Source organism: Musca autumnalis, unplaced genomic scaffold (assembly GCF_047663935.1).
Source record: "Musca autumnalis isolate F117 unplaced genomic scaffold, ASM4766393v1 scaffold_1, whole genome shotgun sequence".
NCBI lineage: Eukaryota > Metazoa > Arthropoda > Insecta > Diptera > Muscidae > Musca > Musca autumnalis.
In genome coordinates this window covers 290,695,454-290,711,116 of record NW_027411644.1, presented here as the reverse complement: position 1 = coordinate 290,711,116, position 15,663 = coordinate 290,695,454, and the positions used below count along the sequence as shown (strand labels likewise).

The 15,663-nt window shown below is 36.9% G+C and overlaps 1 protein-coding gene across 1 annotated transcript in view; it reads left to right on the top strand.

Annotated features, from left to right (window-relative positions):
• The window catches only part of Octbeta2R (Octopamine beta2 receptor), a 653,741-nt gene that overhangs the window by 405,333 nt on the left and 232,745 nt on the right, over nucleotides 1-15,663 (top strand). Inside the window, exon 5 of the mRNA XM_073961606.1 lies at nucleotides 12,588-12,675. The gene's annotated coding sequence lies outside the window, so the exon portion shown is untranslated. The remainder of the gene's footprint in view (nucleotides 1-12,587; nucleotides 12,676-15,663) is intronic.

Below are 15,663 nucleotides of genomic sequence, written 5' to 3'. Positions count from 1 at the left end.
CACGACACTCCTGGTCATACCACGTTTTCATTGGTGGAGATCTCTGGAATTCAAGTATGGATTTTGCGAAACTTTGTAGGAGTGGGCAATACTATACACTGTGCTGTTATATTATCGGGACAGAGAGTGATTTAAATAAGCACTTGGGCCAGTTGAGCGGAATATGTTGTGAGTATTTGTTGTGATTGCAGCTTAATGATGTCCAACTTCCGCGTTGTGTCTGTACGTACTTTAGTTGCTCCATTTAATCAGACTTATGCCTCTGTAATTAGAGAACAAAGTCTATATTTTCTTGTGAACCGGAGACAAGACGCTCAGGTTCCAATCATCGGATACAAACTTTAGTAACCCTATAAAGTATAAAAATTTTTGATCAGGATACAATTCTGAGTCGATCAAACTATGTCCGTCTGTTGTAATCACTCTAGCGTCCGCAGTAATTGAAGTCGCGCTATATTTTTGTCAATGCTTTTTTTTTGCCATAAGCAGGTCAAGTTCAAAGATGGGCTATATTGGCTCATTTTTTGGCATAGCTCCCCATATAACGGTACCTACCGATTTGCAGTATTTTGATGGTTTTAGCTTCATTTTTAAATGAACTGACTTAATTTGGCATTTGAGGTTCTTAAGGGTCACAACATTTCATTACCAAACGTTACCAACAAATATAACGGTACATCCCGAATTTCGGTTGTTTGAGGGTTTTAATTACATTTTAACCGAATTAGCTGTTATCTGAAATTAGCTTTAATTTGACATTTGGGGTTCTTTGGGGTTCCCAACACCTCCACAAAAAAAAAAAAACTATCAACATATGACCATGTTTAGGTATTGCTCCCATAAACGGTACTTTCGGATTTTCTGTATTTTGAAGATTTTAGCTACACTTTTTAAGAAAACTAGCTGTAATGTGACGATCTTAGGTTTTCCACTAAAAACTGTCATCATAGGTCCATGTTTTAGTCACAATTTACATATGCCATCAGCTTGATGTTTCACATCTCAATTTTTTTCGTACTCCCGCTTTTCATTTCACTTTTTTCCTGAGGAAAAGTCGTTTCTCTTCTCTCCTATTTTCACCATACTTCTCTCGTGCTTTGTATGCCGAAGTTTTCTCTTCAGTAGCTGTACGACACTCCTGTAGTGCGATTCTCTAACTCATTTTTTGAGTTACCGACAAAAATCGGTAAAATTAAAACGCAAAATTATGAATGAAAAGTTCAAATAAAAGTTGACAACACTCTTGCTATCGGTAGAACTTTACGACTGCTTTTTATTCGTCGCTAACTTACCGAAAATCGTCGGTAATTACCCAAATTATAAGCATTTTAATTTTACCGACAATTGTCGGTAAATCAAAAAATGACTTAGAGAATCGCACTACTGGTCATACCACGTTTTCCTTAGTGGAAGTCTCTGGTATTCTAGTATGGATTTTGCTGCTGTTTGCATGGAGTGGGCAATACTTTGTCACTGTGCTGATATGTTGTCGGGACGAGGAGTGCTTTGATTAAGCAATTGGGCCAGTTGACTGGAATATGCTGTGGCTATCTGCTGTGATTGCAGCTTACCCAGCTTACCTATGGTGGTCCGGGTACGGACCACCTTGGTCGGACTCGGTGCTTGCTTCTCAAAGCTGTCGTACATTCAACACGTTCGATAAATGATGAAAATCTATCACAAAGTGATCAATTTGGTTTCTTTTTATACGCTATAATTTTGCACCCGAATGTCTTTTTTCGATATGCTGGTCAAGTTCGACGATGGGCTATATAAAATACATGTTTTGTTAAAGCCACCCTATTTAACGTATGTTGGTAGAGGCCCCATATAGCGGTACCTCTTGATTTAAGTTATTTTAGCTACATTTTTAAACCGAATTAGCTGAAATTTGAAACGTGAGGTTCTGAACAACAACAACAAAAATCCAAGAATGGTCTACGTTTTGGTATAGCCTCCTTATAACAGTGCTTTCCGACTTAAAGTAGTTTGAGGCTTTTAGCTACATTTTCTGACCGAATTAGCTGAAATTTAACATTTGAGGTTCCCAATATCCAAAAAACTTCTCCACTAAACATTTTCAAGATAGGTCCACGTTTAGGTATAGCTCCCATATAACGGTACCTCTCGATTTAAGGTATTTTAAGTCTTTTAGCTACATTTTCTGACCGAATTAACTGAAACCTGACATTTGATGTTCCCAATGACCAAATAAATTATCTACAAAATATTATCAAGACAGGTTTACGTTTTGGTATAGCCTCCATGTAACGGTACCTCCAGATTTAAGGCATTTTGTGGATGTAAGCTAATTTTTTTGATTGGAGTAGCTGTAATTTGACATTTGAAGTTCTCTGCGGTCACGAAATTTTCCACCAAAAATCGTCAACATATGTTTTGGTATAGCGCCCAATAACCAATAATCGTTCACAAAGGTCCATCAACAGATTGAAGAAATTTTTTGAAACATTTTTTTAACAAAATTTAGGAATTTGGGGATTCCGTGGTCGAACAATTTTTGCACCTGACAGGAAACTAATTACTCCATTTTAGTTTAGAATATATTATAAAAAGTTTGACCCGGCCGAACTTACATGTTTTTTGTTTTTTTTTTCTGGTGATGGACAGGTGCCCCTATGAATGTCGAGATTTTTAAATCTGGTACTGCTAGCTACCATGTGTTTTTCGCTGCGAAGTCTATCAGCCTCATTCCCGTGTCAGATGCTTCTCTGTTGAGACTGAATTTCCCTACTGTTGGGCAGGAGATATTCTCCTTTACAATTTTACATTAAAATCGGGCATGGGTAACGGTCATATATTTCTTCTAATGTTTATACCCTCAGCATTTATGCTAACGAGGGTATATACACTTTCATACGGGAAAAATGTGCCCCATCGAAATAATGGTTTTAGACCCCAAGCATGTTTGGACGAAATGTGTTTCAGACAATTTGGAGTCGATTGAGCAATGTCCGTCCGTCTGTCTGTCTGGCTGGAGCGCACGATAATATTGGGTAATATTTTACCCAACCTCAGTTTAAGTTTGAAGAAGGGCTATATTGGTCCAATCCTTCCGGTACCTCCCCCACAAAAGTTCGCAAATGTGCGGAAAATTTGGGCGCACGATAACTCTTGAAGGGAGTAACCGATTTGGTCCATACTTTGCCCATCGTGAAACGTGTACCAGACTTAAATAAGGTTTCAATATTTCTCGAATCGCTTTGATTTTTGTTTTAGCAACTTGTATTCACTGCCCTCCATTCGACGGTACAAGTTTCATCAGGGGCAAGTCCATACTTCCTGAGAAAATAGCCTGAAAGTTGAAAAAAACCCCTATGACACCGTGTGAGGTGGTAGGAGCGCAAGATAACTCACGAACGGATCTGCCGATTCGTCCAAAATTTGGCCTTAGTAATATTTTGTCCAAACATAGCTTAAGTTTGAAGATAAGCCATATCTGTCCACTCCTTCAGGTACCTCCCCCACAAAAGTTCAAAAATTTTCGGAAAAATTGTTCGTACGGTAACTCTTAAAGGGAGTGGCCGAATTGGTCTATACTTTACACATCCTAATATATCTACCAGATATAGATCAGGTTCAAATATGGACTATATTTGTCCACTCAATCCGGTACCTCCCACACAAATTTCGGATAAGTTCACTTTTAGACCTGATATCGAATCACTTTGATTTTTGTTGGAGCAACTTGCAATAGCCTCAATTACGATGGTAAAAGTTTTTTTAGGGGCAAGTCCATACTTCTTGAGCAAACACCCCGAAGAGTGTAAAAACCCCCTATGGCACCATATGTTGTGGCTGGAGATCCATTCCTTTTACTATCTCCTCCGCAAAACTTTTGATATTTAATCCTAATCAACATTTTTGTCGGTTCAAACGCCCAACATTTTTAAAACGCCCTAAATACATACGTATTTTTGGATTTTTTTTTTTTCAATATACACATGCTGAGGGTATATTCTGTCGGCAAAGCCGACTGATATTTTTTTACTTGTTCAATATATATCTAAGGTCTAACAGCTCAACTCGAAAGAGAATTATCACTATAAATGACCTTCGCCTTAATAAGGCAAAAAAACAATGTTAGCTCACTACCTTTAACGAGTGTTAAAGGCAGCTGCCCAGATGACATCACAGGGTAGTCAGTGTCCACTTGAGAAGAGGGATCAAGATAAGTCCTGGGCTTTGCCACGTTAAAGTCAGTAAGAGCAATGTATCCCCTACGTTACCCAGAAAAAATATGTCACGAGAAAGTCTTCCACTTATCATGCTAACGCCAATGTTCTCAACATCTCTCATGTTAAACTCATCCATATGTGTAACTCGTTTGTTGTGGCGTATGAGTTCCAAGTAATCCTATTATCAATATAACTCATACAATATTAATTTCATATTCAACATCCGACACACACAAAAAAGGTAATCCAAATAGCAAACATAAGCTGCAATAATAAATTTTCCTAATTTCCTTAGGATTCCAATTCACGTTATGGGTTATCTACTTATATCTGCCTGCCCAAAAGGTTTCCTTGCTCGTAAGCATGAAAGAAGATTGAGTGAGTAACAGAATAACTAACGAATGAATGTAGAGAAAAAAAAATATAGCAAACTCATCAGTCTAACATAAATTAACGATGGCTAGTGGACGACAGGGAATCATTTAAATAAATGGCCAAAAATATCCTGTCATAGGTTTTCTCAACTTTTTTTCCCATAGCATTTTTTGCTCACAATTTCAATATCATTGTTGATTAATGTGAACAGACATATACACACACATCTCGTCTGGTTAGTTTGAGTGGGATGTGATTTGAATGGCCAACAACAGTAGTAGCATCAAATTTTATTGTTACTGACATTGAGCAAAACAAGAAAAGAACTACGAGAACAAGAGAGGAAAAGGACGAAAAGATAAACACAAAAACATATTTGATACGACCAAACCAGAAAACGCAATTCATTGCCAACATTGGCATATGAGCCACAAATAAATGTATTGCTTGTCCGCCATTCTGTCTGTCATTGAATGTCCAGGCAATTGTCCATACCCGCCGCCACCCCAACCACATTCATGCTTTCCATCAATTGAGTGTCCATTCAAAGTGTCTGTTTAAGTTAGCTTCTGTTGTTTGGTACACAACACAGAACAACAACATTATTGTTAAACTAAATACAAAATTAAATATTGATTTTCCACAACCATACAAAATAAATGAGCGAGAGAGAGAGGCATACTGACCGAAAGACACACAACCATTAATACCATTTGAGGCATTACCCAGCGGGTTAATAGAACAGAGAAAATGTACATTGGTCATGTAGCAAAGAAAAATGTGTATTTGTATTCGATTATTATGATGGCCTTTGAAGACGAAGATTGAATTTATCGCAAGGCAAATCCTTTGCTATGACTTTTTCTCACCTAATTAACTTTCTTTTGTAAGTTTAACAAAACAAATATAAATAACTGATAATGGGATACGCTGATACTGATTGAATAAATAGATGTCGTTTAAAGATTTTATCAAACAATTTAAGAATAATTATCCAAGGTCAATGTTATAAATTGAAATCCGAAGATTTAATTTGGTATTAAATAAGTGGAACGAATAATATGTGATATCAATTTTATTCTCTAGGGTAAATACTTCGCGATAAAGAATGAGGTTGTTCTTGTCGTCAGGTTTGGGTATCCTGGTATATACAACGCAACGTGGCGGACATCGGATCAAAAATAGGAAAAAAAATTGTGATTGGTATGCGTTGGGTGTGTTGGATGTACTACGAAAAGTACTAAATGGTACTAAATTTGGAACAATTTGGATTTGGTATAAAATTTGGAATTATAATTACACAACAAGATTGAGATACGGAAGTAGGTTCGGAAATTCGTACTTATCTGTACTAAATGGTACTAGATATGTAACAGTTTAAATTTTATGTCCACCGGTAGTGCTGGAATTCCGAAATTTAGAATTAAGATTACTGTTAGGATGTAAGTGGTGGTGTGGTGGTAATTTTGGAAATTCTATCTATGGTACAGAATGTGGCCAACTTAGGTTTGGATGAACGGATAGAGCTGGAATCTTGAAATTTAAAATGAAGATAATTGTTGGAGTGTTGAATTGATTTAGTTTTGAAAATTCGCACTTATCGATATGAAAAGTGCTAAACAGGGCTTCGGAGTCGAGCCATTTCTGGCCAGACTCCGACTCCAGTCCAATTTTTTTCTCGACTCCGACTCCGACTCCAACTCCGGAGTCGAAAATAGATAAAATAAAATTCACAACTTAAATTATAGTCATTTCAGTTTGAACTTTCAAGATACATTACATTAGGGGGATACATAGTTGTTCGTTTTTTTTTTGTTGAAAATACGGAATACTATGTATGGGGCTAAAGAAAATATTGTTTCTGCAAAAATTCACTAGAGGATTGACCTTTACAATTTTGTAGGTTTTACCATTTTTGAGATATAGAAGTTTAGGTCACATTTTTAGGTTTTTATTGTTAGGTTTTCACCATTTTGCTTGGGAACGGCAAGTCTTATCGAAATGGGACTGGAGAAAATCATATAGCTGTGGAAATTCTCTACAAGACTGACTTTCGCAATATTTTCCTAGGTTCTATCATTTTTGAGATATATAAGTATAAGTTGGTAAATTGTAGTCATGGTATAGTTTTATAAAGTGCATAGAAAATTTTCACTGCTACAACATTTTTTTTACACCCATTTCTATAGGACTTGCGGTTTTCAAGCAAAATCGTGAAAATTTAAAAAAAAACACTATAAGTGTGAAGTTTGACCGCGATTTATTTAAAAAGCCCTCCGGCTTTTGCAGTTTCAGAATCCGCGAAAACTTCTTAGGTGTAAGCTCCTTCCATTTAAATTTGGTTAAGGGGCACCGTGGTAAGTCTTTCGTATGATTTCCCTTAAAGTACTACAAGGTCTTTCATAGAAGTCCAACAGGTTCTTTTACAGCAGACATAAATGACTTCTAATAAAAAAAAACAACAAGAGAAGACCAGCGAGTCTTCCTTAAAATGACCTGTAAATCTTCTAAAAGATCTTCCCCAAGTAAATTTGGAGCTTGCAAACATTATTCCAATCAATTTATCTAAAAATGCTTCCGATATGCATTTTGTAGTCAAAATAGAGATTAAGAGTTTTTTTTTTAAACTATGATCATTTAAATAAATTAAATTGATTTGACAAATTTTGATAAATGTAGAACAGATTGTTGCCCGGAGTCGAGCTTTTTTTCACGACTCCGGCTCCGTCTCCGACTCCACCTAAATTTTCTAGACTCCAACTCCGACTCCGAAGCCCTGGTGCTAAATAGTACTAAATTTGGTATACTTTGAATTTGGGTGAAGGAATAGAGCTGGAATCCTTACAATTTTATATTAAGTTGAGGTGCAGGATTGAGATATGGATGTAGTTCTCAAAATATATTCATATGTGTGGGTTTGAACCCACGTCCTTGAAAAACACAGGAAAAAAGTGTTGTCACGGCGTGTTAGCGTTCAGAGCCAAACTCATAACTTTCAAAGGCAGCGCTAAGCGTTTGTCATGAAAGCACAACTAAATGGGAAAATACCCATTGTTGTTGTAAAATACAAAACAAAAATGCATTTGAAAGAAGAAAAGTTCGAGGACATCGAAGCCGCTCCACATCCGATATGTCTGAAGAGCCTTTACCGAAGGCGAAACATGCATGTCACATAGTGGTGGGTGTGTGGGTTCGAATCGTCGGCTTTCCTTTTTCACTTGCATAATAGATCATAAAGATCGATTAAAAAATTAAAAAAAAAAAAATAAATGATACTATATTTGGTACAATTTTGATTTGGGTGAACGGGTGGCTTGAGATATAGAGGTAGTTTTGGAAATTCGGAAATTCTACAGTCTGGGAAGCGGCCCATATACTCACAGAAAGAGTCATTGGAAAGGCCGCACCTTGTTATAAACTCTGTTGTTCTGCCTGTGGAAGGTTTTTTGGGAAAGTTAAAGTCTCGATCTAGATTGTCGATAAATCTCGATTAAGCGGAATATTGAGGTTTGCCACGATTTTGTATACTCTTGAAGGAGAGATTGTCTTCTCCTTAAAGAGAGGGGATGTATATAAGCTAACATTAACAACCAATCTGTCGTCGTGAAATTTAATGTCCCATTTATAATTCTCATGGAGGTGTTCAACTGTGTGCCGATGCGTCTTTCGTGCGGGCTTTTCATCCAGATCGGAGAGCCATAGTCAGCTGTTGGGTTCACCAGGGCCAGAGAAGACGTACAGAGGCAGCTGAAGGGAGCTCCCAAAATGTTCCCGCCAGTTTCTTGATTAATTTGTTCCTTGTTTTGATGTTTAGGGTAAATTTGTCAAGGTGCTGTTGAAGGGTAGGTTTCTGTCATGGGTTATACCAAGGTATTTTGGGTTGAAGTTGTGACAGAGGGTAGCACTGTTAAGAAGTATTAATAGTTTTCGGTCTATGATTGAGATGGAAGCACCAGGACTTATGTTTTCCAGAAGCTATGTTTTATTCGCCAAAATTTAAAATTTCGTGTTTTGTGTTGCGATTGTCTGCATAATTCAATTTGTGGGAAGCTGTTTCCGGAAGATCATAGATTAAACAACGTTGGGGCAAGGACTGAAGCTTAGGGAAGGCCGTTATTGAACTGTTAGTTCTATTAGATCTTTTGTTGTTGCTGTAACAGTATTTTAATTATATTGTTACGAAAGTAACTGATACATTTAAGTTGATTTAGACGAATTTCTATTAATTTATGAATTTCAATTGTAACGTAAATTTGCATTAAGCATGTAGTTCATTTAAATCAAATTTACAACAACAATTACTCTGTAATAATTCCAATCGCTACTTTTCTTTGTGACTTTGATCTTGTTATTCTGTACGCCATCAGTTTTCTCTCTCATTTATTTCTGCAACAACAAATATTACTGCAATTATGAAATTATCTCTTAATCTTAATTTACACTGTTTACGAGTACTTAGCTATTGTTGTTGTACTCTTTCTATTTACTTTGACCATTCAATTATGATTCTGCATTGTGACCCCTTCTCCTCCCCCTTATTTACTAAGCAGCCCCTTAGTTGTAAACACTCACCGGTCAGTTTGTATGTGCGTACATGTGTGTATTTGACAATTGGTTAGCAGTTCGTCGGAACATTACACTGTGCAACATTTTTAAGGTGACCTTGTGCAAACAATTCGAACTGAGGATTTTTTTGAAAGTACAGGCCCAAAGGACAAGAAACCCTAGTTGGGTTTTGTTGTGTTAGATCCAGCTCGGATTTTATGGCCCCATCTAAACCTGGTTAAATATTGAGTTTTTAAAGAAATTCGGGGCTATATATCTGAAACCAATGCGAATCTTCTTCTGACCTCTGAAGCAAATTTGTAGATAAGGACAAGAATAAAATATTCTGAACTCGAAAAACTACAGTTATTGCTTAAATTTCAAAATATATGCAAATATTCCAGGATTTTTATACATTTCGCACCGTATCTCAAAAACCATTAATTTTTTCTGACTATATTATTTTAGAAAAATATTCCCTGGAATGTAATACACAACTCTTCAGAACATGTCATTGTTGTAAAATGCCTCTATGTCGTTATTTTCAGTACATTTTTCAACGACGATTTAATAAAAATGTCAATAATGTAGTGAAACCCGAAATGCGAGAATAAACTGTTGGTGTGAACTGTGTTTGAATACGTGTTGTAAAAGATATGATGCAAAATACCGCTGAAACAACATGAAGTAAGCATTTTAGAGTTTCAGAATGTTCTAAAGAATTGTTGAGAACTTTATTTGGATGATTTTTGCTAAAGGTTACTTGGTTCAACTCCCAATAGTTTAGCCGATACTGACCAGAATTTCAGCAAGTATGTAAAATGTTCTATATTTAATAGATTTTGATGCCCTAGATGGAGTTTTTCTTATGTGTTTTTTTTTTCAAAAGATAAGTTCTACTAGTTTAAGGCTACAATATTGCTAAAGACAGCAAGGCCAAATTCCTATTGGTTTCTGAGATAAAGGTCTGATAAATGAAAAAAGTGTAGATTTAGCCCGGTTTAGATGAGGCCATAAAATCCGAACTGGATCTGACAGGACAAAACCCTGCTAGGGGTTTTGTAGTCTAAATATGTACTTTCAAAAAATGCATACTAGAAGTTGTTTCCATTTTCAGTGTTGCATAGTGTTATAGAAGCTCCTAGATCAAGGAGACTAGAACAGTCTATGTAGCAGCGAGCACATATAAATACGGGGAAGGAAAAGCTGGGAGTGAGGGAGTTTTGATCTAAACCGCGAGCTATAAACCGAAAGTGTAAAGAGTAAAGAAGTAACCTGTACAGAGCAAAGCTTTCTGCTTACTGGAGAGTTTGCTGTGTGCTAGTAGAGAAATAAAGTCTTGCGTGCATAACTGAATTGAATAACGTCAATAAACCATTGAGTCTAGACTTGTTGATCTAGGGGTTCTCTCTTGTAATGCTGCCATTTTGCTGCTGTACTAGAATAATCTTTGTCTCCTCATGTATATGGTCTACTGAAGACATGAAGAGACACTCTGTTGCAGTTCTTTCCACTATTTCATCGCCTTGCACTTATATTCAAGGGTCCAACTGGCGCCGCATAGCTTACCACAGACCAACCTATCGCGTTATATGTGATCAACAAGGTTGCTTTACGAGTGCCGCCGGCTAGGGATTTAAGGATCTCGATCCTACTGCTTGCCACATATAGTTGATTAATGAGCGGATGACGCAAACATGCTGTCGAATGTAACCCCCAGAATTTTGAGGTAGTTTGTGGTGGGAATTCTGCTACTATCGGCCATGACATTTAACTGTGGAGCTATAGTTCAGGAGATTTTTTCCTTAGTTTTAATAACACACCCTTCTTCCAGACTGTGTCGTAGACTGATGTCAAATTGATGAAAGATACTGAGGTTTTCCTCATCCTGTGACATTCTAGATATAATTGGTGTGGCCAGTTGAAGGCGGCATAAATTTATGCGACGGAAAGCCTTCAAGCACTCAAAAAAAAAAAATAATAATACCCGGTTACAATATGTTTTTAACTTCGAGGTTGATCTTGCGTTAAAATAGTTTGTCTTAATCGGCTGTTAATAGTTTTATTATATGAGAAGCAATGACTTATGCTTTCACAGATGGTTTTGAAGGGGGAGGGTTAGCAGCTCCGAGCTTGTGAAGAAAGCCACAAACTTTACGACAGAAGTGCTTGAAGTTCATATTGGTGAGGGTGTTGACTCACTATGATTTTCAAGCTTTATCGAGGCTTTTTATTAACTCGTCTGAAAATTCTGGGCAAAAGCTGACAAACTATCGATAGTCGAACTATCGTTTTGTTTATTGTGCTAAAGCAAACTTTAAGTCGGCTACCAAAACAGTTTTTTTGGGTTATGTGACGCCAATTATTTAAAATAAAGAGGACTTGAAGTTCGACATTAACACAGCATTTCGACAGCGATCAAAACGATAGTTCGTCTATTGAAAGATTGACAGTTCTATTGTGAGCTTTGGGTGGAACGAAACTCTTACAGAAGTCGTTCGCTTTCTTCGTTCGATCGAAATTGTTTATACCCTCAGCATTTATGCTAACTAGGGTATATACACTTTCATACGGGCCAAATTTGCCTCATCGAAATGTTCGGAAAAATTTTGCGCACGATAACTCTTGATGGGAGTGACCAATTTGGTCTATACTTTACACATGCTAATATATCTACCAGATATACATCAGGTTCGAATACACAAAATTGTGGATAAATTCACTTCAAGACCTGCTCCCGAATCACTTTGATTTAACTTGCATTCGCTGCCTCAATTACGATAGTAAAAGTTTTTTCAGGGGCAAGTCCATACTCCTCGAGAAAACAGACCGAAAGTTGTAAAAAACCTCTATGGCACCATATATAGTGGCTGGAGAGCTCGAACCGAATACTGCGTTCGTCCACACTTTCGATATTGAAATATTTCTTCGAATATAAGATGAAATTCGAAGATGGTGCTTATAGGTCCACTCTTTCCGGTACCTCGCCCACACAAATTCGAAAATATTCGCTAAAATGGTACGACCGATTTCTCATAGACGTAGCAACCAATTTGGTCCAAACTTTGGATCTTTAAATATTGTTGAAACTTAATTTATGTTCAAATTTGGGCCCTATCCTTGTGGTGCCACCCAAAGAAATGTTCAAAATTTTTGTGTGGTTAAGGATCTGTTGGAGGATCGTTTGGACATTTTTTCCGAAGATTTTCCTAGTGGCCCTGTTTACAGCGATATTATGTTTTTCGTAGGCTAGTGTGATAAAAAATATAAAAAAGCCTATCTATAGATATCCCCGCAAATTTTTGAGCTCTAATCTTATCCATACTTTTGTCGGTTCATACGCCAAAAATTTTAAAATCCCCCCTAAATACAAAAGTTTTTTTGGGAAAATAAAAGTATTTCAATCCACACAGGCTGAGGGTATATCTCTGTCAGCAAAGTCGACTGATAATTTTTTACTTGTTCTTATAGGAACTCAGACGGCTGCACCATCCCGAGCGTACTCGAGCCAAAACTACTCAGGCTTGTCGTGGCAGCTAAAGCTCCTCAGCTGCGATAGGTAAGAAATGTTCTCAAAAACCATTTGCGACTGCATCCGTGTGAATGCTATGCAAATAAAAATAAAAAAGGCATGGCCAGACACAGGTGTCCGACGGAGGGTTAAAGCAAGTAGATCTCGGTTCCTATTACGGCAGTATAATTTTATCGGGGGTAAGTCCTTACTGACTGCGATAATTACTCTAAAGGTGTAAAAACCCAACGGCCACCAACAATGGATATTAAAAGGGAATCCTCCATTTGGTCCAATCATTGTACATCGTAATCTTTCTTCCAAACTTATGTCAAATGCAAAGATGGTCTATATGGGTCCACTTCTTCCGGTAACTTCCCGCGCACAAATTTTAATTTTTATATCGGATAGATCACGCAGTAGTAGAATATAGGAAAGGATTCAGAACCAATTAAAAAACTCAAATTACAAGTCATATAGTAATTAAAAGTATCATATTACATATCTTAAGTAAACAAATGGGGTGACCGTGGGAAATTCTTGGAATTCCTTATGCTGGGGGGAAGCATGTCCACTATCAACGTGGGTGGCTTCGTTTGTCCGTCCGTCTGTCCGTAAGCATGCTGAATCGTGTCCATGATCAATGTGGGTGGCTTCGTTTGTCCGTCCGTCTGTCTGTTAATTGATCTAATTATGAAGCATTGACCATTGTTGAGGCATTGTGTTTATTGTATGTTTGTGTGTATGTCGTTTGGTTCTTTTGCTTTGAAATGGATCAGCAGTCACAACAGCTAAAGTACATGGGTGGCTACTGTGTGTTTGTATGTATGTCGTTTGGTTCCTTTTGCTTTGGATTGGATCAGCATCCACGATAGCTTCATTATATGTTTGTGTGTATGTCGTTTGGTTCTTTTGCTTTACTTTAAGTCAGAGGACAAGTGTACTGAGTATTTACTGAGTGTTTGAATATGAATTCGATCGATCTTCTCGATTTGTTTATTATTATTATTCGATGAAGGCGACAATGTCTTTAATATTTAATTGAAGGGTAGATTGAATTTTTGGTTGCTTCAAATTGATCTTGTCAATGGATTTGGATATGAATGCAAATATGATTGGGAGAGTTAAGGGGGAAAGGGGAACCAATGTGTACAAATGAGAAATCGATGACCATTGTTGAGGCATAGCGCTTGTGGTGGTACACTGGAAAAATATGTATGCATGTGTAACCGTGGGAAATTCTTGGAATTCCGTCCGTCCGTCCGCGTGACCGTGGGAACTTTTTTGGAATTCCGTTTGTCCGTCCGTCTGCTGACCGTGGGAACTTTTGGAATTCCGTTTGTCCGTCCGTCTGTCCGTGGGCATGCTTAATCGTGTCCATGATCAATGGTCCTGTTTGTCCCTCCTTTTGTCAGTTCATTGATCTAATTTCCTAATGTTATGAAATAAATGACGTCATCAGTTGGGTTTAAATAAAAAATGAATGAAACTGTACTCAAAAAGAATTTCTTTGAGTGCATAAATCGAAACAATCCAAATGAATTCATTTGGATCTTTTCGATTTTTTTATTTCAGAAGTCAAGTAAAGAATTAGCAAAAACTTGAATATTGGATTGAAGGGATGGTTTGGGATATTAAAGCATATGTGGGTGCGTGTGTATGTTTGATTCTTTGCAGTTATGAGGAATGTATTGACATTAAGTTCTAGCAATTTGTTATGAGTAAGAGGTTGAAAGGGGAAGCAAGCATCGAATGCTTTAAGATTAGCTAGAGCATTAACCATATGTTTGTATGAATATTGCCCTTCGATTGAAGCAGTGACCATTGTTGAGGCAATCAGTTTATATATATGTTTGTGTGTATGCAGTATGATTCCTTTGCTTTGCATTGGATCAGCAGCCACGAACGCTTTATTTTATGTTTGTGTGTATGTCGTTTGGTTCTTTTTCCATTCCTTTTAATCAGCAGGCGTAATTGTCGCCTTTAACGAAAGCAAAAGGCGACAAGTGCCTGGGGCTATCTGCTGTGTTTGAATATGAATTCGATTCTCTTCTCGATTTGTTTGTTATTGTTTGATCTTAATATTTAATTGAAGGATGGATTGAATTTTTGGTTGCTTCAAATTGATCTTGTCAATGGATTTGGATATGAATGCAAATATGATTAGGGAAGTTAAGGGGGAAAGGGGAACCAATGTGTACAAATGAGAAATCGATGACCATTGTTGAGGTATAGCGTTTGTATGTACGTCAGTCCAGCTTCCTTTAAATTTATGCTGTGTATGTTTGCATTAAACCAAAAGGAGGAATCATTGAACTTTCATTCAGTATTACACAATATCGGATTTGTTTTGATTAAATGTTATGAATCTGGGTTATTGGACCACACAACGTCTGATTCTTTGAACACTGTATGTATGTATATACATATATGCATATATTTTGTCGTCTTGAACTTGAAAAGGAATATATTTTTAATATAGCAAATGCTGAGCATATTTAATGTAAACAAATAAAGTGTTTAAAAGCGAAGGAAGTTTTAGAAAAATTATTCAGTTTCTAAAAATTATCGTACGTGTATCTCATCATCTTAAAAGTACAAAATATGTCAGTGCCAGTTTCAAAGGACGATTCAATCTTCCGTTTGCAACAACAGCATTTACTCCAGGACAGCATCGGTGACGCATACTTAAGTAGAGTAATGGAGAACTATGAATTTACATCCATGTTGCGGAACAATTTTTTAAACGATATTGCTGGAGATCAATACTGCATACATGTAATTATGAGTTACGAGTTAGAAATTTTGAGAAAGGGTCTCCCGGAGAAGCCTAAAATCCTGAAGGTAGAGGAATTGCCGACTGTATCACCATTGATTTTAAGCGATATTGACAGCTATATAAAAGAACATCTAAACGCACTTCTAAACATAGCTTGTAGAGTAGAGGATAACAATATAAATAGCTTTTTAATAAAGTTTTTAAACACTTATAAATAAAATCAATTTCGAAAATAAGTATAATCTCTTCTTTTTTTT